Here is a 24,200-nt window from a genome sequence, read left to right as displayed (position 1 = left end):
TGTATGACCGGAAATTATAAGTACTAATTTGTATGTTTCCGTGTTTTATTTCGAGTATTATTTTATATATCATTCAAATACAACCTTTGAACAATGACACGAAATCGATCACATGTCAAATTAAAAAGTTGATTTCAACAGTGCTGCAAAACTTATGGTTCTTTTCAACATGAAAACCGATTAAACAAATCACGCGAGGTTATTTCGAGCTTTAACATATTGCAAAGAAACGTTTATTTTTATTGTAGACATCAAGATGTCTTTTTTTTAATTGAAAAATGTCCCTTTATTCATAAATCTAGTTATGTGTTAATATCATAGTTACAATAGCTGATCATATTTTAAAAGACATCGTTAACTAAGGCAAAGTACTATAATTATAGAGATTTCATGATTGCCGCTGTCCTTATGCTTAGTAATTTTTTGTATTACAATAAAAGTATTTTCATTATGTTTTTATTTTATAGTTTTTTACCGCAATATACAATTTTATAAGATGTAAAATAAAATTGTTTTGAAATGTTGCATATGGCTTTTAGTAGCTCAGCTAACTAGCATGCAATGTACTAGTATTTAAAAAAAAAACTGGCAAAAAAAAGAGAAAGCAGAATAACGTGTATCCTATAAAATGGTTTAGATCATATACAGCAAGATATCGGGTATATTAATCGTAGAAACAAATCACACTTATCACACTTAGTTTTAGTATCATTCATAGGTTTTGATAACAGTTTATAATTATTTGTCAACTTATTTAAAACATGTCCCTTCTAGTTTCCTGAATTATCTTTGCATATGGAGAAGACTGAATCTCCCTGAAATAAGTTGTTTACCTCCTTATGATTGAATAGTAACATAATACATTGTGTATAACAATACCGAAAGCGAGCAACACAAAACCACCAAAAACCTGGAGTGAACTGCCGTGTTTCGGTAGGTAAAGGACTTCCAGCTCTAATAGTGGCAACCGTTGTATAACTCTTTGCAAGTAAAGAAACTGTGATTACTTGCACGAAGAGAACAGGATTGTGGCTACGACAAGTGAAACATTGAAATGAAAGAAAACAATCATTTTATTCTAATAAAAACGATACGTAAATGGATTTTATATGTCGCCATATTATTCCATTTTCATATCAATGCGTAAAATTGTATTAGTTGTTTCATTAGATTGTATGAGAACATTATCAGATATAGCACTGTTTCTAAGGTGAAAAAACGCTATCATACTTTGCTCTTTTTATGTATGGGAAATGAATGAGTCAATTCAAAATAATGATTTGTGCATGTAAAACAATATTGTTAGATGCTTTGCCTGCTGTAGCAACACCATGTCTGTCATGGAGACAAAATAAAGCATCCACATCATCGGTTTCTTGAATTGGTGAAAACCCCGTGTGTTCATTGTACGTCGGGGATTTTGATTGCACTTCCGAATGAAATTGAGAATGGAAATGGCGAATGTGTCAAAGAGACAACAACCCGACCAAAGGGCAGAAGGCCACCAATGGGTCTTCAATACAGCGAGAAAATCCCGCACCCGGAGGCGTGCTTCAGCTGGCCCCTAAACAAAAATATGTACTAATACATGACCGTACAGCTTTGATCAAATAAGATAAAGTGTCAAGTTTCATTCATCTGGCTCGCGCTTTACTAACTTTCTTGCATATTTATCATCTGTATCCTTCAGTAACCTGAAGTTCATGGATGGCTTCATCTCATATTACTTAGAACTTTTATTAAGTTCTTTCATAGATTGAAATCTTTGGTTTGTAAGTTTTGGCTGTACCTAAAGAAACCTTACTACAAATGGTATTTAGGATCAGGTTGTTTATAGAGCCAGTAAACTTAGATACGAGCCATGCAATCTTAATTATCCTTTGCATCAACTCATTCTGAAAGGTAATCAATTTAACGATAGTAAGAATTTTGAATAATTTCTTAATCTGTTAATTGACTATGTTTTAAGTTAATCGAAACACAACACAAAATGTATCGTACTACAGTTATGTTCACCTTTAGTCCTACATCCTGTCAAAACTTATATTTAGGCATTGAACAAGATTACGTTTCCCTTAGAATGCTTTTGACGACGTTTTTACACTAAATCCGTTTGATGTGTACCGATTTTTTTAGCCTGGAAAGCTTTATATTCACTCATAAGTTGAATTGGCTTTGAACTTCCTTTCATTTACTACGCGTTGTCTTAAAACAGTAATTTGTGCCTTTTATTTTTTTCTCGTTTTTTTTTTTTTTGCTGCGTACCAATCGGATGAGCCAATATAAATAAGAAAATGTGGTATGAGTGCCACTAAGACAACTCTCCATCCAAGTCACAATGTATAAAAAGTAAACAAATATAGGTCAAAGTACGGCCTTCAACACGGAGCCTGGGCTCACACCGAACAGCAAGCTATAAAAGGCCCCACAATGACTAGGGTAAAACAATTCAAACGGGAAAAACCAACGGTCTAATCTATATAAGAAACGAGAAACACTTATGAACCACACCAACAAACGACAACCACTGAACAAAAGGCTCCTGACTTAGGACAGGTGCATAAAAATGCAGCGCGTTTAAATGTTTTAACAGGCGTCAACATATACCCTAACCTCAGATATCAATTGAAATGGCTAAACACGATCAAAAAGACATATAAACAAAAACAAGTAAACATACACTGAACGAATAAGTTTTATATATGACACAATATAAATACAATATTAATAAAAAAAAAAAAAGATGTAGCAACAGTGTCAAAAAGACAACTCTAACCTGGGACAAAATGGCGTTAAATAAAATACGTAGACAGGTAAATTTAAATATAACAATTTTGTTGTTAGGAGTACGGAAACATTTCTTTACAAAATTAATAAATTTTTGTTCACAGTACGAGTACAGAAGTGAAAATTTATCGTCATACTAAATACTTAGTAAAGGTGGTACATATTATAAATAGTGAGACGAGATATAACACAAAAAGGTAAACATTGAATTACAGAAATGCATTACAAATTGTGTCAACAGGTCAAATTAACACAAAAGTACGATTTGAGAGTACTCGCAGTTACTGAAAGCTAATTAAAAGCCAAAAACAATTAATAATAAAAATCATGCATCAGAGACTAAAATCAATTAAGGATTTAGTGTTTTAACGCCATGAACAGTCAAATAAGACATGACTTGTGCAATGCCAAAATAAAAGTATCGACAGGTAGTAGGATAGTTAGGAATTAACCTTATAATAAATATGTATCATGTTATATATAGATAAAGCAATCTCTAAATAGAAAATAAACGTGGATGTGTATTTATACATCCCAAAAACCATTCGAAAAGAATACAAATTTAGTTATGTTTGAATTTGTTGATGACAAAATCGATGTTAGTGCCAATGTAAACAATATTCAAAGATCTTATTACAACATTAATAAGATAACCTTTACTAATAAGTTTGTTTAAAGGTTCGATGAGTTTACACGGATCACATAGTGATTTCCGCGCTTTTAGTACAATATTACCGTAAAATTTAGGATGTGAAATACCGTTTATAATAAGTTGTCTACAGGTACAGCCAAATTTACTAATCAAATCTTTGTATCTAAGGAAGTATTAAGTAAATGTTTTAAGTAATTTACGGTAACGAAATCCCTGACTTAATAATTTACCAGTGATGCATTGATTACGTTCGTTAAAATATCTATGACATCACTACACACATGGGCATAACGAACGAGTTGGGATATATAAAATTCATATGATGGAGTCAAAGGAACATTGCCGTCTAAAAAAGGAAAATTAACAATAGGGAATAAAAAATCGTCTATTTTATCGTAAATTTTAGCATGGAGTTTCTCTTTAGAAATTGAAATGTCTATATCTAGAAAAGGACAACTACTGCTGTTTATGTTTGATTTATTTAAAGTAAGTTCCTTTGGGTAAAGTTTGGTAGTATATTTAGAAAACTCTGGATTATTTAACGAAAAAATATCATCAAGATAACGGTAGGTATTGTTGAATGTTTCAACCAAATGTAACAATGACGTGTCTTTACTGAGTTTGGCCATCAACTGTGATTCATAGCACTACAGGGTTATATCTGCTATTAAAGGGGCGTAATTAGTGCCCATAGGATTACCTACTACCTGTCGATACACTTTATCGCCGAAACATATATATATGTTGTCCAGGAGAAAATTTAAAGCTTCAATCATATCTTCACATTTCCAGCAAGTGTATCTAGCATACTTTCCTTTTTCGTTACAGAAGGCGTGAAATAAAAGTTCACTTCTGTACTCGTACTATGAATAACAAATATGTTTTGTAACAAATGTTTCAGTACTCCTAACAACAGAATTATTATATTTAAATTTACCTGTGTACGTTACTTTATTTAACGCCCTTTTGTCCTAGTTTAAAGTTGTCTTTTTGACATTGAAACATCTTTTTTATTTATATTGTGTTAGATCAAACTTATTCGTTCAGTGTATATTTACTTGTTTTTGTGTATTGTCTTTTTGATCGAGTTATGCCATTTAAATTGATATTTTAGTGTGTGTCTTTTTATGTTGTAATGTTATACCACTGTTTCAGGTTAGGGTGAATGTTGAATCGTTTAAACGCGCTTCATTTTTATGCACCTGTCCTAAGTCAGGAACCTGTTGTTCAGTGGTTGTCGTTTGTTGGTGTGGTTCATAAGTGTTTCTCGTTTCTTGTTTTTTATATAGATTAGACCATTGGTTTTCCTGTTTGAATTGTTTTACACAAGTCTTTTTGGGGCTCTTTATAGCTTGATGTTCGGTGTGAGCCAAGGCACCGTGTTGCAGGCCGTACTTTGATCTATAATTGTTTACTTTTTACACATTGTGACTTGGATAGATAGTTGTCTCATTGGCACTCATACCACATTTTCTTATTTATATTTAAACGAGTTACAGCAAATAAATTTACAATGAGATTTTTCAAAAGACCATTTAATCAAATAGGAAAAATTTTTCTTGATAAGATTGTGTGGAAGTGTAGTGTAGAGAGTAGAAAAATCATAACTGTCAACAGAATTAAAAGGACCATTAAAATCACGTATTTTATCTAAAACCTCTAAAGAAATTTTAACACTCCAGAAATAATTAATACCATTATTTTCATAAATTTTATTACAAAAGTTAATAACAAGTTCTTTTAAAGTAGTAAGGAGGTAGTTAGAAGCACTGACAGATTAGTAATAGAACACTTACTAGAAGCGGAGATGAAACGAAATTTAAATGGTTTTTTGTGTAATTTAGGTAACCAGTACAAAGTCGGGACTTTCAAATGTTCGGTAAATGATTTAAGCAAGCCCTTTCCAACTGATACTTTCAGTTTGATTTTAAGATGTATTATTACACCACTGTGTCATGGTAGGGAGAGGGTGCGCGTTCACAAAAACGTTTAACCTCGCCACATTTTTTAAATGTCTGTCCGAAGTTGAAATTCAGTGGTTTTCATTGGTTGCAAATGATGTCTGTCATATTTATTTTTCTTTCATTGTGCTCGCATTAATTAGGACTTCCGTTTTCTAATTTGTATTATTTCACCTTTGGGTCAGTGTGGTAGTTGTCCCGTTTACATATTTCTTTGTTTCAGTTTTTAAATGTAAGAATTTGTTTATTTACCGATTTTTAAAGAATAGATATGGTTGAAACGGATAACCCGGAAAATATATCGTGAAAAAGTTCAAGAAGCCTTCGCCAACTACGATAACAACGGTTATATTTATTGGGTCTTCGTTAACAGAAAAAAAATGATAAATTAAGAATCAAATGATTCCAATCTGTAAACTTGAATAAAGAATTTATTTACTGTATATTTGAAATGTTGAGATCCGTATTACTCTGTTAAAAATAATAATAAAATACAGAGAAAACTTAGATTTTGATGAAACAATTGATTTCAGGGTTGTCAATTTCATATTCGTATTGTTTTTTTGTGCTGTTGTTATTATTAGCGTAACTCATTATAAGCCTGGTATCTTTGATGAGTTTTTTTTAAACCCAATGAAATACTATTTTGACAATATCTATAATAATTAAGGAACGTATTTTCCAACTTTTACAAATGTTATTATGATACAGAGTTTGATTGGTTGGAATGTTTTAATGGGCAGCTATGCAATGTACGAGAGGCAACAGTGAATTCCGGTGGATATTCAAATATCATAAATTTATTCAGAAGATACAACCAAGTTAAAAAAACAAACCTTTAGGGAATCACATGAACTCCAAAAAGGGCAAGATCGGGTGATTAGACAAGAGATACGTCTCTTTCTATTAATGCACCACCCGCCATACAAATCAACACACTATGTTAATAAAACGTCAAGATAGGAAGTGGCAAATAATCGGTAAATTTACAGTTTACACAAATATTCTGGCATCTAAAGGTATAAGTAACATGAACGCAATTGGTATTGGTCACCGTAAAACGTATGTTGTGTCGATTTCAGCTGTTCTTCCTCATAAACCTGTTGCAGCAGTGTTTGTGTCAAGAGAGTATCACTGTTAAAGAAGTCAGTATAATGTGAACATGCCCAACGCTAACGGCATACGATATGGCAGAGGATTTGTTAATAAAGAGAACTTTTGACAATAGGAAAGTGAAACTATCTTTTTTTATAGATTCTAGTTGAAAGTCTCCCATCTGTGTTAATAGCATGGGAAGATCAAAATAGTTTTGGTTATATCCAATTGTATCAAAGTTCACTTGAGTATATGAGATGCAGACACTCAATGAAATGTGGGCTATTGAGGGACAGGAAATAATCAGTAACTGAGAACGTTATGGTTCATATGAATACAAAAACAAGTCCGCCATTAGAAGTAAGTGCAAAATACGTGACCATTGAGATACCGACTGTTTGTTGAAGTATCAATCCACTATACGCAACTAAACCAAAACTCCAACGTTTGGATGACATCATCTTCTGTGTATTTGTTGTAGAATTTTTCATGACCTAAAACAATGAATTTTATCTACGATTCCAATTTTTGTAGCACTGTTTCATAAATACATAGTCAATCTTTTGTGCTGTTATAAATTCATGGGAGGTGTCCGTTGTTATTATGCGGTTTACATGTTGTAATGTACTATTATATTATTTATTTATGTATTTCTCTGTGCTCAGTGTTCTTGCATTTTTTTGTACTGTATTCCTGTCACGTTGTGTTGTCATTTTAGCGGTATTTTTAACATTGCCTTATAAGCGGGAGTTTTGGCTAGCCATAAAACCAGGTTCAACCTATCATTTTTCTTTAAAATGTCCTGTACCAAGTCAGGAATATGACAGTTGTTATCTACAGTTCGTTTCTATGTATGTTGGCGTTTGCTTTTGTTGTAGTTCAGTGTTTCTGTTGTTCCGATGTTTTCCTCTTATAGTTGATGTGTTTCTCTCGGTTTTAGTTTGTTACCCGGATTTGTTTTTGCTTAATCGAATTATGACTATTGAACAGCGGTATACTACTGTTGCCTTTATTTTTCAGTTGATCATGGGGAATGGTAGTTTAGAGCATTGAGACTAAAAATGTTTTGATATTGAAATGACTGTGATTGGAGATTTTCAAGATGATCTTTCAAATTTTAAATAATCCACATCTGAATGACACCACTGGTTTAGTGTACCTCATCATAATATTTTTGAAGGCAAACGTATTATGTAGAAAGATTAGTAGTATGAACTTCAGAAAGATGTTAGTCAAACATCTTAACCCGGCTTTATATGTATCGAAATTTATAAAGATTTAAAAAAGTTTGTGCGTAATGTTTAAAGGTGGGATTTTTTCATCGTTCTTTTTTATGTTTTAAATAAGGAGAGGATGACTGATTTGTTGTTCTCAAACATCTCCTCTTTCGGGAATTTGAAAGATTTATATGGGTTTCCCAGATTGGTGGGAATTCAATGTTCTTGCGTAAGTCATTAACGCCTCTTTTTTAAATTTTTAATATAAAACAATATTGTTAGAGGTTTTGTCTGCTGGAACAACGACATATTTGTTGTGAAGAGAGGATGATGCATCCAAAACATTTAGCTTCTTGTAAGGGTTAAATACGAGTGTTCATGAGACAACGTTGTTTTTGAATGCGATTCTCAATGCATGACTTGGCAACCTTGATCTATTCAGGTAAAATGTAGAGCTTTGGGTCACCTGGCACAAGCTTAAACCATCCTCGAAGTTGTTCATTGTTTACGATGACAATGTCCCAGTTTATAACAATACCAGCGGGATTATATTTGTATTGTATTGGGATGATAAACAAGAACAACCTAGTGGTTTTGATTTTATATCCTTGATTTTAAAGTTCTCTTATACTCCGTGACAATCTTGGATATAATGACTTTGGTGTACGTAACATAAATGACTGGTGTATTTTTATCTTTGAAGTAATCAGGTATTTTTTGTCTGTGCAGACTTTTTGTCGAACATATAGCTGAACGTTGATAGTATCAAAATCCTAATTAAAAATTTTACTTTGCATTTTAATCATCTTTTAAAGTAGTTGCCTATGGTTTAAATAGCCTGTGACTAACAATCTCCATAGTTGTTTTACCCAAGTCTGTACTTAGCAGGATTGGTATCAGTAACGGAAGTGTTTTGGCCTTTCCAAATAATGAATGTAGCTGAAATAGTAGTCTTGAAAAAAGTTTAATACGAATGCGTTAAACTCCCAAATGATTTTGAACAGAGGGTAAGAAGACACGATTTGACCCGCAGGTGGTATATATTTCATTGACCGTTACTGATATTGCGTCGAACACATGTATTTCATAATTCGTAGTTGTTGATATAACTATACCTTTGACACCATATACCAACACCATCATAGCGCGATGAACCAGGGTAGATTTTCTTTGGCTTTTATCTCCCAAACCGAACAAACACATAGGTTTACCATTCGAAATAGAAAACCTTATACTTAAAGTTATACCGGTCACAAGGTTCAAAAACAATATCACAAACAACGACGGTTTTAAAACAAAACTACAAATATTCAGTGTTCAACCCATTTAAAGTTGATAAGACCTAGACCTTATAAATCACTTAAATTTAATGCAAAATCAAGTGTCATGAAATACATTACATTAAAATTATTTTAAACTAGCATGGTATGCGACGTATAAAAAAGAAGCAGTATAACAGTAATGTTAAATGTGACCTCATATTGATGTTGTCAAATTTCTGTTTCAACAAAATTCGTTGCTACCGATTATTTCTATTGATTCTTCCTTAAAATGGTTTCTTGTTGAGTAGTTCACTGAGTTAAATGTCTGTTTGCTGACATCTTTTACTTTCTGACATTTATTAAGCCCTTTCCCTTTCCACTTGAAACATACCACAGACTTTGAAAACTACTGAGGCCTGATCTTTAGCATTGTCATTTCCGTCAACTATCACAAGACATGTAAAAAATATTACCACACATTACACTTGCGTAGCAAACACAAATGTTTATTCATAGAAGGTTCTGTTTAAGGCAAACATATTCATTTTAGCACAAATATTGACCTTTACATGTACAGACAGTGTATTGTAGGAAATCTAGAGACATTTAACCCTGAAAAACCCAGTTTCGGCTATACTGATCAATTTCAAACTGTAGTAGAGATCTAAGAGGTTGTTAAGCCAGATATAAAAACATAAATTTACAAAGAGAAGCTTGGACAGAGAGAGTGAGTTTAATATGTAATTTATTCAGGTCATTGTGTACGATTTTACATTTACATTTTTGGTCGTACAACAAAAGTACTAGTTTTCTTGCAACTGGAAGGTATTCATGAACATCACAGTTTGCCAGGCTTAAGATCTTTGAAAAACCGTCTTTTTAACAAATGCCAAACATTGACGATGTACGCTGTATCGATGCAGTACTAAATAAATTGAAATAAAGACGACTTCAGTAGGAAGAGACAATTCATGAGAAGTTAGGTATTCTTATTTGGAAATCTCTTTAAATGTTTTTTAAAGTATACTTGCAGCGGAATGCATAACCTGTTCCTAGCGTATGACTATCATTGTTAACATAGTTGCTTGCATCCCAGATATTTTAATATTAGCTTTTAATTGACTAGCAGATGATCGAGCATCCATAATAGTTATGTTGATGCAGAATAATATGTTAAATTTTCCTTGAGCTTTTTGCATTTGTATGGCAACTGAATTTCTACGAAAATCAATGAGTTTCGAGTGCAGTTTCATAGTAGAATATTTCAACTGAAAAAGATCTTTATTTTTCAAGAAACGTTGTCACGGGGAATTTTTTTCACTTTTAAATCATTGTAAATTACCGCAAGTTTATGAAAGTAGTATCGTGACCTGCATTTGCAGACTCCAGTGATTTATTTTTTTTTCAATTAAAATGTTTTGTAATGCAACTATAATGATATAGTTCACGAAGTTTGAAAGACGAATTAGAAAGTACTTCAACTATCAGTTTATTGTCATTGCTTTCTTGAGTAACACTATGGGTGCCGGATGTTATTTTTTGCCATGGTATTGTCAATTTTTATTGGACTTAGGACTTAATTTTCGAATGCCCCCTTGGTATATTCTCTCTTTTTCTTTTTATAAATATCAAAATCTGGACCTCGAGTCTCTAGCGAGAGATAAACGATTACCGCAACTAAAAAAAAACTCCCAGTCTTAATATGAAAAAATAGAAAAGCAAATTTTTCACGACCCGTAAATGTATTAACAAAAAATATCAAACTCAATGGTAAATAAAAAAATGGGAAGTCAATAAAACCTCAAAAAACCAAACGCTCGACTATATCAACCAAATAAACGACTGGAAAACAGCTCTCAAATTCCTGACATGATACGCGCGTTTTCCGAAGAAAATGGTGGGTTAAACCTGGTTTTATAGCTAGCCCTACCTCCAATTTGTATTAGAGTTGTTTAAAATTCCATTTTATTGAAAAATTGTGTTAGCAACCAAAACAGACTTAATTGACTAACGTGACAATAATTGGGATCCAGTAGCCGAAATTGTGTAAACTATATCATAAATATGCAACACAGCTGACTTAAAAATATCCAAACAAACGTACAATTAAATCTAACAGAAAAGCCATCAAAAAACGTTATGTAGTTGATAGTACAGTTAAGTAAAACATAATGACATATAATCACTTTCTCAATTACAAAGTACAAACTAAGTATGATATAATGGATTAAAGGGGCATTAGCTACGAGATATAAAAAAAATTAAATATGATTTTTTTTGTTCAATCATGAATGACAGTGATACAGTGAAATAATAATTCGCTTTAATCAGCCGATTTGGTGCAATTTTGAATAAAGAAACATGGCTGATGAATTATTCACTTGCAAATGAATAATTCGACCTCATTGAATCCGTATTTATGTGACCTTCAATTTAATCCCTTACCTGGAGATTGGTTATGCATGTATTCAGCTATTAAAAGGAAAAGAATGTCAACATTGAAAGTGAAACAAGGATGAACCATTTGGTTGACTGATTCGATCCACAAAAAATCATTCTTATACAGGTAAAAACGATGATAAACATATTTTTTAACCTTCAATATGAAATCAAACAGACCTAGAAAACTCCAATTCCACGTGGTCGCTATCTGTTTATATTATATTTATGTTTACATCGGGTAATATGACCGTCGGCAGTCTTTGGATGTCATCTCGATGGTTAATTAGATGACGTCTAGACAAAATTACACACGAAATGTTGATACTTATTATCGTGTCCATGCATTGTTAATTGTTTAGTTTAGACTTTTTGTAATTTGGAAATACATTTTAGTATATAGATTAAATATGAGAATTTGAGTCAAATTGGTGAACAAGAATTTGACAGCTAATGCCCCTTTATAACAGGAATATCTGTAAACATGAAATAAAAGTAAATAAAAAAAAAAATTGAAATGTATTTCATATTTTGATTTCAGTTTATCAATTAAGTTGGACATCATCATAAAACAATTTAGATTTTTTGTAAAGAATATGTTCATGACAAAATAATTTATGTTTTATTTTAAAACAAATGAATTGTATTTATGAATTATGGAGCTTTTTTGATGATCAGGAAAATATTTCCAGAATATTTTTTAAACGTTTTTCCAATTTTTAGAAATATATTTATATAATGGCACATAATTATATTTGTCGCTCGGTCGTCTTATGATGTAAAAGACCGTTCCTTGCAGTATGTTTTATTTCTTTAAAAAAAAATATTATAATTTCTAGGTTCTCAAGTCTTACTTTTTTTTTAATTATTAAATCTGTTACATGATGAAATATATGTTTATATTTTCATTATCTTCTGTATCTCTTTGTCTATTACAATACATGCGAAATAAAAACCAACTAACAAACGCTAGTTTGTAACAGATTCTTAATATCAATTGAATGCAATATTGTCTGCAATGCAAGTCTCTGTGTAATGAACATCCGTTTCCGGTATTGTATGGTAATGCTGTTCGGGAACAAGATAACCCTGGTATTCCATCGCGTCGTCTCTTGTGTCCATTTCAATGTCATGGCATTCAGCTAAACGTTGTGACGTACTCACAACCAATTCGTTATACCCGAGATTATTTAGATCTTCGTTATTTTCTTCGGTTCCAGTATAAGTTGAAAACTCTGTTCCAGGTAACCTTTCATTCACTTTCTTGAGCTTATCTTTGTAAATGCTTATTCTGTAATTAGATATTGAATAAGGAATGACGTTGATTTCGTTGACAGTTTCAAAAGATTGAAAACCAAATGTTTGAAATCGAAAAATTCAAAGAAAAAATATCAATTTTCCTTGACTAACAAAACAATATAAATAGTGTTTATCACATTGATTTATAGATCCATAATCGAGAATGGTCATCGTGTTTGACAAGATCAAAAACTGGTATTTTTGTTATTTATGAGATAAGATTTAGATGGATCAGTCGCTGGTTTATATATTTTCTATACTTTAAATTATGTAGATTAGTTCGGTTGACGAAGAAATAAGAAAGTCAGTCTAATTCGGTAGGTCACATTTGGGGAAAAGGAAGGCGGGATTGTGGTAACGACGATTGGAACATATCCGTCGCCATCTGTGAAACAGATATTCCGTAACGGTCAACCGGATGGCGTCCGTAAAATTTTCGAATGGATGACTTTAACTTCACCACTTGGAAATCTTCGTTTAATAGCTTCCTTGTGAGCAGCAATTCTCTACCCAGGACATCTTGATAGGAACACCAGCCCTGGAATATCGTATCAACTGGGAGATATATACTCAATATGTAGTCGCTGCTGGAATGTTGCTACATGGAAATGGAAAGTTCACAATTAAGAAGCTTTTGTCGCAAACGTTTTGGTCTCAACCGACCCTCGTTGAAAATTTCTAGATGTAAGTCAAGATATGAGGCAGCCTTTACTGTATAAGAGAGGCGAAATATACCAAAGGGAAATTCCAAATAATAAGTCGAAAACAAACTGACAACGCCATGGCAAAAAAAGAAAAAGACCAAAATCAAAACAACAGTACACAAAACACAACATAGAAAACCAAAGACTGACCAACACAAACCCCACCAAAAACCGGGGGGATCTCAGGTACTACGGAGGGATAAGCAGATCCTGCTCGACATGTGACACCCATCCTGTTGCTCCTATAAGATAAGGTATTTCAAGTGATTAGACATCACGCAATAGCGGATTGGTAATTGACTCTCATCAACAATATATAGATATAACAATCATACATGTTCAGACTATACGGACTTCATAAACAGGGGTGTACTCCTAACAGAAACAATGGTCCAACAGAGATATGGGAGGAACGACTTAAATCGATACTGCATTAATTTGTACATATATCTACCTATACACAGAAAAATAAAGCTAAATTATTATACTTTCTGTAAGAATATTCTTGGACAATGTAAATTCTATATTTCGGCATAAAGTTAAAACAAGCTATTTTGGAAAAGCCTTAAGTTATCTGATAGTCAGTAAAGACATGTTTATAGTCAATAGTAAGTTCACGTGAGTGTGTAGGCGAATTATAACGCAATTTTTCACACAGAAAATAAAAACGGGCGGAAGATGCCAAAAGAACATTCAAAACCCAAAAGCCCCCCCCCCCCCCCCCCCCCCAAAAAAAAAAAACAGACAGAAAACATGATAAACGACGGAGAGATAAACATTCTACAAAACATTAGATAGAAAACTATGGACTGAGGAACCCGAACCCCACTAAAAAACAGGGGATGATTTCAAGTCGTTCACTATGTATCAGCCATGACTACCATTTTCGCATAGTTACTGTTATGTACATAGGTAATGATCACGTGGTTGATCGATAGTCTCATATTTTGTAATATCACAATCTCGTTGATCAGAATTCGGATACTTGTTTTAGGATCTTTTGGACATAATCGAACAGAAATAAAGGTAACAGTACAGTTGCTATCATTATAGATAAGTTTTCTTCAGTGTGGTTTGGTATAAGGTTTTATAGGTCGCAAACCCTTGACGTTAAAATCTAATCATCTAAAACCACTCATTTGGCCAATAGAAACCAACATTTGTCTAAGTAGTGGTGCATAATTTCTAAATTTCAAAAAGATGACTGTTATCTTCGTTGATCAAAACATGTCAAAGTCATAATTTATGGCTATTCTTATAATATGGCATATATAAAGCTTATTTCACTGCACAAATTTGAAATTACGGGTTGAATGTAACCAATAGGTTTCTTCCTAGATGGCACTGGTTGACCTTATAACATATCTTTCTCTTTTTCATGAACTGTTATGTCCTCCGTATACAGTCCTCATTGCAAATATTGAGCTGATATTTGGTATGAAGTTATATTATGAGTTGTAACATATATGTTTTCTACTTTATTATCAGTCATCCTTGCATATAGTGCTGATAACTGTTGATAAGATGTGTAAAGACTTAGACATTTCATATGTGTTTGTGTCTGTTTATCTACGTTTGACTGTATTTTCTACAATTTCGGGGAAATCATAATTTACTCCGCTTTCATCTTGATAGCAGAAACTGAGTCCGGGTTTGTACATGTCATAGTGGAATAAATAATTTAAGATAATAACTAAGTGTCACTAAGTTTTTTTTTTTTACATGATTCACCGAGATTTAAACATTGGAAAACTACTGTTGCCTTTAATTACCACATAAGTTCAGTATTGGAAATTCTTGTCAATGTGTTTGTTTTCCCTTTCAAGTGTATCTCTATTTTATTTGAAGCCACGAATGAATGTAAATAACTAAAAAACATGTTACATATAAATTATGATTTTTTTTTGTACTTAGTATTGTCGCCAAATTGTTTCAAAACGGATGACCATTTTTACCATTTGGATTAAAAAAAGGGTTTCCGCATTTTTGGGATTCAAATGTATCAAATGACAGAAGTTTTTGCTGTATGGTGTTGTAGGTTGCTGTCTTATTTAGAAAAAAAAACAGGAGTAAAATTTAAAGGGACAATAAAGATTCATAACTTGAAGAGGAAACGACATCAGTATGACAAAATATGATAAACAACGAAAAAAAACAAAAGTCTACAAAACACTCCAAAAACAACTATCGACTGAGAAACATGAACATAATAAGAATTGGGTGTGGTCTTAGTAGCGCCGGAAGAGTGAGCAGATCTTGCTCTGAATGCGGCACCCGTCGTGTTGCTAATTGAAAGTACAAATTCTAGATAAGTCTTATTGAGTGATGTCACAATCGAGGACGGCATTATAGCCACGACAGGAAGATGTAAATTTATATGCAGACGCTGTTGGAATGTTGAAAATTTCACAACTCGAAGGCTGAAATCGTCTTTTTATGTTTTTAAGTTTTGTTCTCAGACACATCTTCATTTTCGATTTCTACATATTAGACAAAAAATGAGGCAGATTAACTGTATCTGTGGTATTATTTATTTCAAGTTCGATGGCGAATTGCTTTCATATCTTTTTGTTTTAATAATATCATTGTGGATGTCCTCCCCCACGTCGACTCTTACTAAACCAGTCTTCTTACTCTGTGTTCTTGTGCACTTTACAGATGAGTATGAATTACAACGATTTATTTCTGGATATTTGCATTTGGCTGTTAATATGTTTGAGTGTATATGATGTTTTATTAAAAACAGAAGAAAACAGTCATATGTGTTTTGAAATAAATTAAGAATTTCATGCTTGTTATTGAGAGACCTATCTGATATCTTATATGAAGCTTCTTAATTCCCAATAGGATCAGACAACTCTTGGATATGTGGACAGATTATAATATCAGTTCATATACGGAAATTAATCAATTTATTTACACATTAACATCGACCGAGAAAAATACAGAACCAACAGAATGGTGAATAAACGTCGCATAGTTGATTTTCTTCATTTGTATGACCATTTTAATAAATGAATGCATAAACTGTTCAATAATTTTAGTTATTATTTTCCTAATTTATGTTTAACGGCAATGCTTTTCCAATTCATCAATTTCTAGGCATGGAAAATGTTCATTTATGATAACAGTTCGTAATTCAAAATGCTCAGTCAGATTCAATTCTCTAGGCCGTACAGAGGCAATTTATCAGGCTTGATTTTTTTATTCATATCTTGAAAAGAAGAAGGTAGGCTAAGGTCACTATATTGGCTCTTTGAATGAGAAAACCATTAAGTTTTATAAAAACACACTTGAGATGTTCAAAAAGGTGTCTTCCTGGTTTGCTAACTTTTTATTGCAAGTTTATAAAAACATAAAGTGTTTTGTTGTTTTGATAACTATACTTTATTTCTGAATTGTAGTCATATTTTTTCCTGTATAAGACATGTAAAATTTTATAAATAATACTGAATTCTAATATCAAAAAAGGGATATATGTATAACAAAATATTTGAAATTTTGTTAAAAAAAGTATACAGTAATGCTCATTATTTTGACAAAATATCAACAAACTTTTTGAATTGTTGGTTAAATTCTGGTAAAATAAAATCAGTGCCATCTGCAATTTCTGTTATTTATTCACTTTGTTTATTGTCTATTTTCTTCAGTAGCCAAGCTTTTTTATTGACATAATTTAAACAGTATTCTGCGTTCAAGCTAGCAATTTCTTGCGTCAAGCTGGAAGACATTGCCGAAGCTGATAATGTACTTCACACAACCGGTACCGATAACGAGACTGAGTTTTGTGTTGAAGGATAGCCTTTTTATGCAACAAGTACTCCGCACCACAAACCACATGGAAGACAAGCATACTAAGATTAAGAAAAGAGTTCAACATGTCCACCCCAACATTTATGAGATTATTGATCTGCCCAAGAAGAACCAAGCATTAACATAATATTGAATTATTAAGTGTGCAGCAAGAGGAGCTCGTCTTCCAAAAAGACGCCGATACAGAATGATAGACACCAGACTTGCACTTCTGAAACAGAGATACCAACAAGGACTCATCAAAGAGATAGATTACTAAATATATCGTATTGTATTTTTGGATGTCAAAATTATACATATAGGCCTTAATGTTACTTGTTTTCACATAGTGCTTTGTTTATTTCTTCTTTGCAATAAATGTATAAATTTTCAAAGATTTTATGTTAAAGTTTGTAATGAAAGAAAACCTTTATAATACATTGGTGATTTTGTATCATTTTCATTGAAAAACTTTAATGATGAATTATAAAGACACTTTGATAAATCAATGACATGGTTTTTTTATTAGTTGTGTGTTGAGGGAAACCATTTAATTGTCAAAATCATTGAAAATAAAATGAATTTATTTGTGTATTTATTTGCCGAAAAAAAAATGAAACTACACAATGAAAAATACTTGAATACATGGAAATCACAGATAAACTATACCTATAAAATTGGATAAGACTACACAAATTGTAAGTTCATTTAACCTTTTCTTTTTTTAGTTTTTGAACTAGTGAGTTCCAGTTGATAAATGGTGTAATTAAAAGTTGGCAAACCAGGAGTAAACCGTTCAAAAAGCCTTACGCCTGTCAGATATTATAATTATAACTATTTTTTTTAATTGTGTCTTTCATACTTGATATAAGTCTTGCCATACAACCCTCATTTTGAGATATTGACATTAAAAAATTAACGTGAGCCTTACCCAAAAAGATATTCTGATAACATTTGTCTTGAGCAAGGATGTTAAACAGGGTAAAACGTCGTTTTGGATAAGGCCTTGGCTCAATTTTAGTTTTGCCAAAACCTAACCGTAAAATAGGTCATTAATGTCAATTTCAATATTTTTATGACTTCATGTTGACATCACAACTTAAATTCTATTATTTAGTGTAAACATTATATAGCCCTATTCATTTATCAATATAATTTACCATTTGAAAGAAATGTTTTATATTTGGAAATTCAGGGTCCAGATAATAGTTTTAATCATACGTCCTCTTGTTAAAAACTTTCTATTGCCGGGGAAAATAAATTAAAATACCAATTAAGAACACAAAAACCATGCAACGGATGGACTTGGTATACGTACCGTCTAAATGATCTAATATTGATTATAGCCATCAGCAATATCAGCGTAATCATAATCAAAACACCTGATACTATGACTGAAATAAATCAAATATTGACTTCACTATAACAAAATAATATTCCAAGATTACTTTAATGTAATCCCTTCAACAACAAAACCAAAGGAAAATGTGAAGATTATAACACTGCTTTCAATGGGATTTCTTTATGCGATAATAACAATTAATTTTCCAAACCCCAGAAGGTACTTGCATGTTGTGCAAGAATAATGTGGAAACTTTGAGTCATTTCGTATTGCTATGTGAGGAATAAGAATACATATGAAAACTAATAATTTTGGAACACTTGTAGTATGCTTTTTGCTAAATATAAGCTACATGCTGCCTTTTCTTCAACACACAGTTGAATTTTGAAGCTTTCATATCAGACATTAATACACAATTAGATGGAGGATTGGAACTAGTACTTTATATATTACTAAAGGATTTTACTGTGTTAAATAATTTTATTATACTGGGTGAGAGTCATTATTTACTCCGAATGCTGAAGGTGTGCCTAGATTGGCAAAATATATACAATACGGATATAGTGGAAATAGCGTGGTTTGATCAATGTTTTTTTTTTAAGTGTTCGAACATTTTTAAAACATTAAATGGTAAAGTATAGTATCTTACGTAATGCTATAATTGTTTAATCTATTTGGATTGTTACAAAAACATGTAATTGTGATTAATTCGATTCAAACTGGAACAGACTAAAGACATTATTATGCATAATATAATATATCTAAACAGAAGAATATAAAAGCAAAGTCGTTTTAAGGTAAATAATAAAGGCACTGGCTACGATTACCGGCAAAAAGCAACAATAAGAAATAATTATTTTTTGCTGCCGAGACTAATTGCCAACATGTAACCGCGCCTCATTTTTGCGCCTGTCCCAAGTCAGGAACCCCTACCCTTGGTTAGTCTTGTGTTTTTTTTTATTAATTATGATTCATTTGTATGTTTCGGAGTTAAGTGTAGTGTCCATTTTGCTGAACTATTTACACTATTGTTTAGGGGCCAGCTGAAGCCCGACTCCGGTGCGGCATTTTCTCGTTACGTTGAACACCTATTGGTGGTCTTGGGCTGTTTTCTGCTCTTTGGTTTGGTTGTTGTCTCTTTGACACATTCCCTGTTTCCATTCTCTTTTCTATATTAATTATCTTAATCATATGCGACTGAGTTTAATAACTCAAGAATATGAGAAACAAAATATTTGTAGAGTCTATTAAGTTTTCATTGGATTAATATAGACGTTTAATGCTGTTAGCAGTAAAAGAGTATGTTTTGTTGGTTTTTTTTTCTGGTCAGTCTTTCATTGACGAAAATTGGTTACATTGAGTGGTGTATTTTGTTTTAGGGTGCGGACGTTTTCTGTTTGTCTGTGTTGTATTTATCTTTTATTGTGGGAAATTTCTGTTTAATTATTATATGATAAACATTAATTGGAAAACAATTAAAACAGCACGTTATAAATTTAGTGCGTCCGAAGTGCTTTGCTGGATTTGCCTTCATCATGAACGCTCAAAGCCGAATATTTGAAGGCTAAGGATGTATAAGAAACGAAACAGTTGAAAAGCTATATGACCAAAAGGAACCTTAAAATATAGCAAAATCCATCCAAGGTAAACTTTGCCTGAGGGAGTTGAAACCTTAGTTTCTTTATAATTTCAAAATTTATAAACGGAGTTAATATAAATACTTACCAGATAGAGGAAGTGTTATAAAAAATGGAAATCTTCTCTCCGTATCTAAATATATAGTAAAGGTCTCATGTAATATCAAAGATACTATATAACAGACGATATTAACATTTGTCGAATTTTATCTCGTAAATTGTTTACTAGTAATTAGAAATTATTGCTCCATTTAGCAGAATAGTTAACTTTCATCGCACAAAACAATTATTTCAGGATATATTACATTACAAAATTACATCGTTAAACGTCCAATTTTCTTCATTAGTTTAAGGCTTTAGACTTTGTTCTACATAAATTACATACTATAATTAGGTATTCATGTAATTAAGACCTTTTGATTTTGTTCTGAAAAATTTTTCCCGCTATTTTAGTTTTCTGAAACGTCGCTTTTGTTTCGCAACATGTAGAAAAGATATTTGGTATATGATATTGAACGGTTATAACGCTTTTAAAACTCACCCTTTTTAACCGACCAGTTTTCCATATGGGATTTATCTCCCAGTATAATTGGTTTTTCTTCAAAACGTTTGTTACTTCCTCATGATGATCTGTTAAATTTTGACCGAAGCGGTCCGGTTACATGCTATCAAAGTTGTTTCCCTTTTTTTGTTTGACATGAGTGGTATATGAGGGTAACTCAGAAACCATAATTCTTAGAGCTAGAGGCTTTTTATATGAGATCCTTGGTCAATAAAAAAAATTGAGGTCAAGGTCAAAAGTCAAGGTCGTATTATAATTTTTGAATTCTGCTTGTTATCGCGATTCATCGGGAATTGTTAAAGTTATCGACAAAAAAGTTTTGACAAATTGTAAGTTGCGACATGACGCTTCGCCAGTCAAATGGGTTGAAGTGCTCTGGTGACTTTTTATAGTTTTCTTCTCTTGAATATTCAAAATAAGCTGTTTGGTACGATAACTTCATGACCATATATATTACGGACTCAAAATTCATTTTGACGTTCTAGATGACCTTTGCTATAGCGAAACACTGGAACATGATAAAGCCATAAGGTCTTTAGTATTAGGCTGTACAATACATGACCTTGATAAGGGTAAACCGGATGTGACCTTGAGTAAACCGGAAGTAGCTTTTAGCACTTATTTTATGTTAAAATACATAGAAACCTTATAATTTTAGAATCATAATGAATCGACCTTTCATTTGCACCGGAAGTGATATTTTGTAATCCGGAAATATCCATTATCGCCCCTATTGCAAGCAAAAACTGTGTAAGATAAGTTCTTCAAATGTATAATACCTGAATTCATCTGGCAAATAGTATATAGTTTGAAAATTGATACGTTGACGTACATACACTTTTTTTTATATCAAATAATAAGAAATATGAAATAACAGTATTCAGCGATATCGACTTAATTAAAACACGGTTTGATTTTCCCGTTAACAAAATGAATGAGCTATTCTGAATACAGGAACACAGGCTTTCTCTTTCTTATTATTAAGTGAGAATTCCAATTTTGAATGTAAATTTATTTGTATCGGCATGCTTATAAAAATAAGTGATGTGGTATGATTGCCAATGAGACAACTATCAACCAAAGGTCAAATGAAGTGGATGTAAGCAATATCCATTTGAACCATTAATATCTTAAAAACCCTTTCACATCAGCTGAATTAATTTTTATTTCATTCTTAGGATACAAACGAAGCATACTTTGTTTTAAAAATTAATCTGAATATATCAATTTGAATGACTCAGAGAATTATTTTCCCCGAAACAGAAAAGTGGTTGCACACCTTAGCAGAGAATGAAGATAATGTTTCGTTCCTTTAAACTAGTAGAAACTAGGATATTTTCCGCATCCAAAAAAACCAATGCAAGAAAATGAAATCCTTTTGTTATTGGAAGTAAAAAACATAAATATATCGAACATATTGAATATGTAAATACTTGTTATGTGCGTAATCGTGTTCTACTACATGTGATCTGTACAAGATTTTACGTACACAAATAATTGCAAATGTTAAATTCATACAAAATAATTAAAAAATCAAAACAGAAATTCTAAGGAAAACTACCTTCTCCCCCCAAAAATATAGACCGAATGAAAACAAACTTTAAAAAAAAGAATATGATGTAACTGGTGAAAAGTATGGAGTCGAAACACGATGATTTTGTAAATTTTTTGGATCTATAAGTTTTAGGAAAACCGTGACCGCAATCACGATCTAAAATGTTCAATAACTTAAGTGTGGCAAGGTACATATTGAGTCCCATGACATAATAATTTTGTCGATCAGGTGTTGTGGTCAAAGTTGTCTGTGCTTAAAACTCAGCCTGTTAAAAAGTTTTAAAATATGGGCAAAGACTGACGTTACATCATAAATAGGAGCAACTGAGTTCACCGCCAGTTTTTTGTGGGGTTTGTGTAGCTCAGTCTTCGGTTTCTATGTGGTGTTTTTTGTTGTTGTTTGTCCTTTTGTTGTATTTATTTTTGCCATAGGTGTTGTCTATTCTACATATGATTTTCTAATGCCCCCTTGACATCATCTTTCATTTTTTATGCAAATTTTATAAGAAAGTTGAGATGAAAGCTTTTTGTATTAAGACCATGATTTGAGATAGATATTTAATAATAAAGCAGAATAATTCGAAATCCTAGTTACTGAGAGGGGTTGGCATTTTTTTTCAAAATAATGTGGACGTTTGCTGATCTTTTTTAATTTTCAAATTTTTTTTTGCAGGAACCCAAAAAAACATAAACTTTTATCAAAGAAATAGGGGAAAATAGAAAGAACCACATATGTAGAAAAAACCCCGAAACAATATCAATTACAGCAATGCAATAATTTAAAAAAATTAAAAATAATGTTCAAATTCCCATAACTCCTATAAAAATGGTCAAATCACAATGGCCGACAAATATGGTCAAGAATATTTGATGGCAAACAATCATACAAAGTACAACAGTTTTCTGTAAAACCGATTCAGAGGAATTGCGTCTCCTACCTGTCGTTATTACAATACTACAAAAAAATGTTCGTATCGCACTTACCCTATTACGACAATGCCAGAATAGATCCGTATTGTTCTTAATCCCAGTTAATGGCGAAACTCAGTAAAGTACCGTTTAAATTCCATGTAATTGATGAACTTAATAACACTTTCTGTACTTTAATGAAATGGTTGCTTGAACTAATCAAGAATTTTCTAATACATGTTGTGGTTCTTGGCCTCTGTGTCAGAGTTTATACTAGTTTTAGTTTGTGTTATTGTTTAGGAATGATTTATCGACAAACGTAGGAACTTTAAATAGCTTTGCAGATTAAAAAAAGAAATATACAGTAATACAAAAATATGAAATGAGTAAACTACGCTAAAATATTCAGGAAGAATATAAATGCCGAAACTGGACGAAAATTTAAGAAAAAAATACATAATTCATTTAAAGGTCAGTCTATATAGTAGAGAAGAGTTTTCAACAGAATTGCAAAGATTATTTTATGAATTACGCAACAATGTCTTAAGAATAATTACAATACTAGCATACCAATAATACGTTTAGTTTTGTGACATAAGGCTTCCAGACTTTCATTGCAAAAATGAGTCTCGAGACGGTAACTTCCATTTGTCTGAATTCTTGCAGCCACACATACTGTGTTCATCAAATCTAAAATAAATGTGAGACAAACAATATCAATATGCTTTTTTCATATAAATAGTCAAACTGTTAAACATATTCCACCCTCCATGTATAAATATGAAAATATCCTTAACGAAAATAAAAGACTTTAAGTATAAAAAGCATATACAAATAATGGAAATGAACAAATTTTAGGAGTTTAAGAAACTCTTTGGATATTTTAAATAACTAACGTGACTTTTGTGGTCCTTTTGATTCGGTTGACAGTTTTGAGTTTATGGCCGTGTCTGTATTAACGTGATAGATTCCAATGAAAGTAATATAT

At 31.9% G+C, this 24,200-nt stretch overlaps 1 long non-coding RNA gene across 1 annotated transcript; it reads right to left on the bottom strand.

Annotated features, from left to right (window-relative positions):
* Positions 1-12,114: 12,114 nt before the first annotated feature.
* On the bottom strand, positions 12,115-23,891 carry LOC127707859 (uncharacterized). Its single transcript, XR_007985054.1, has 4 exons — positions 23,783-23,891; positions 20,276-20,320; positions 18,527-18,602; positions 12,115-12,704 (listed from the first exon to the last, which is right to left on the bottom strand). It is a non-coding gene; the product is annotated as an uncharacterized LOC127707859 (long non-coding RNA).
* Between the last annotated feature and the right edge of the window lie 309 nt (positions 23,892-24,200).

The sequence above is a fragment of the Mytilus californianus genome, unplaced genomic scaffold, assembly GCF_021869535.1.
Source record: "Mytilus californianus isolate M0D057914Y unplaced genomic scaffold, xbMytCali1.0.p SCAF_7, whole genome shotgun sequence".
In the NCBI taxonomy this organism is placed as follows: Eukaryota; Metazoa; Mollusca; class Bivalvia; order Mytilida; family Mytilidae; genus Mytilus; species Mytilus californianus.
This window is presented reverse-complemented; position numbering and strand designations above follow the sequence as displayed.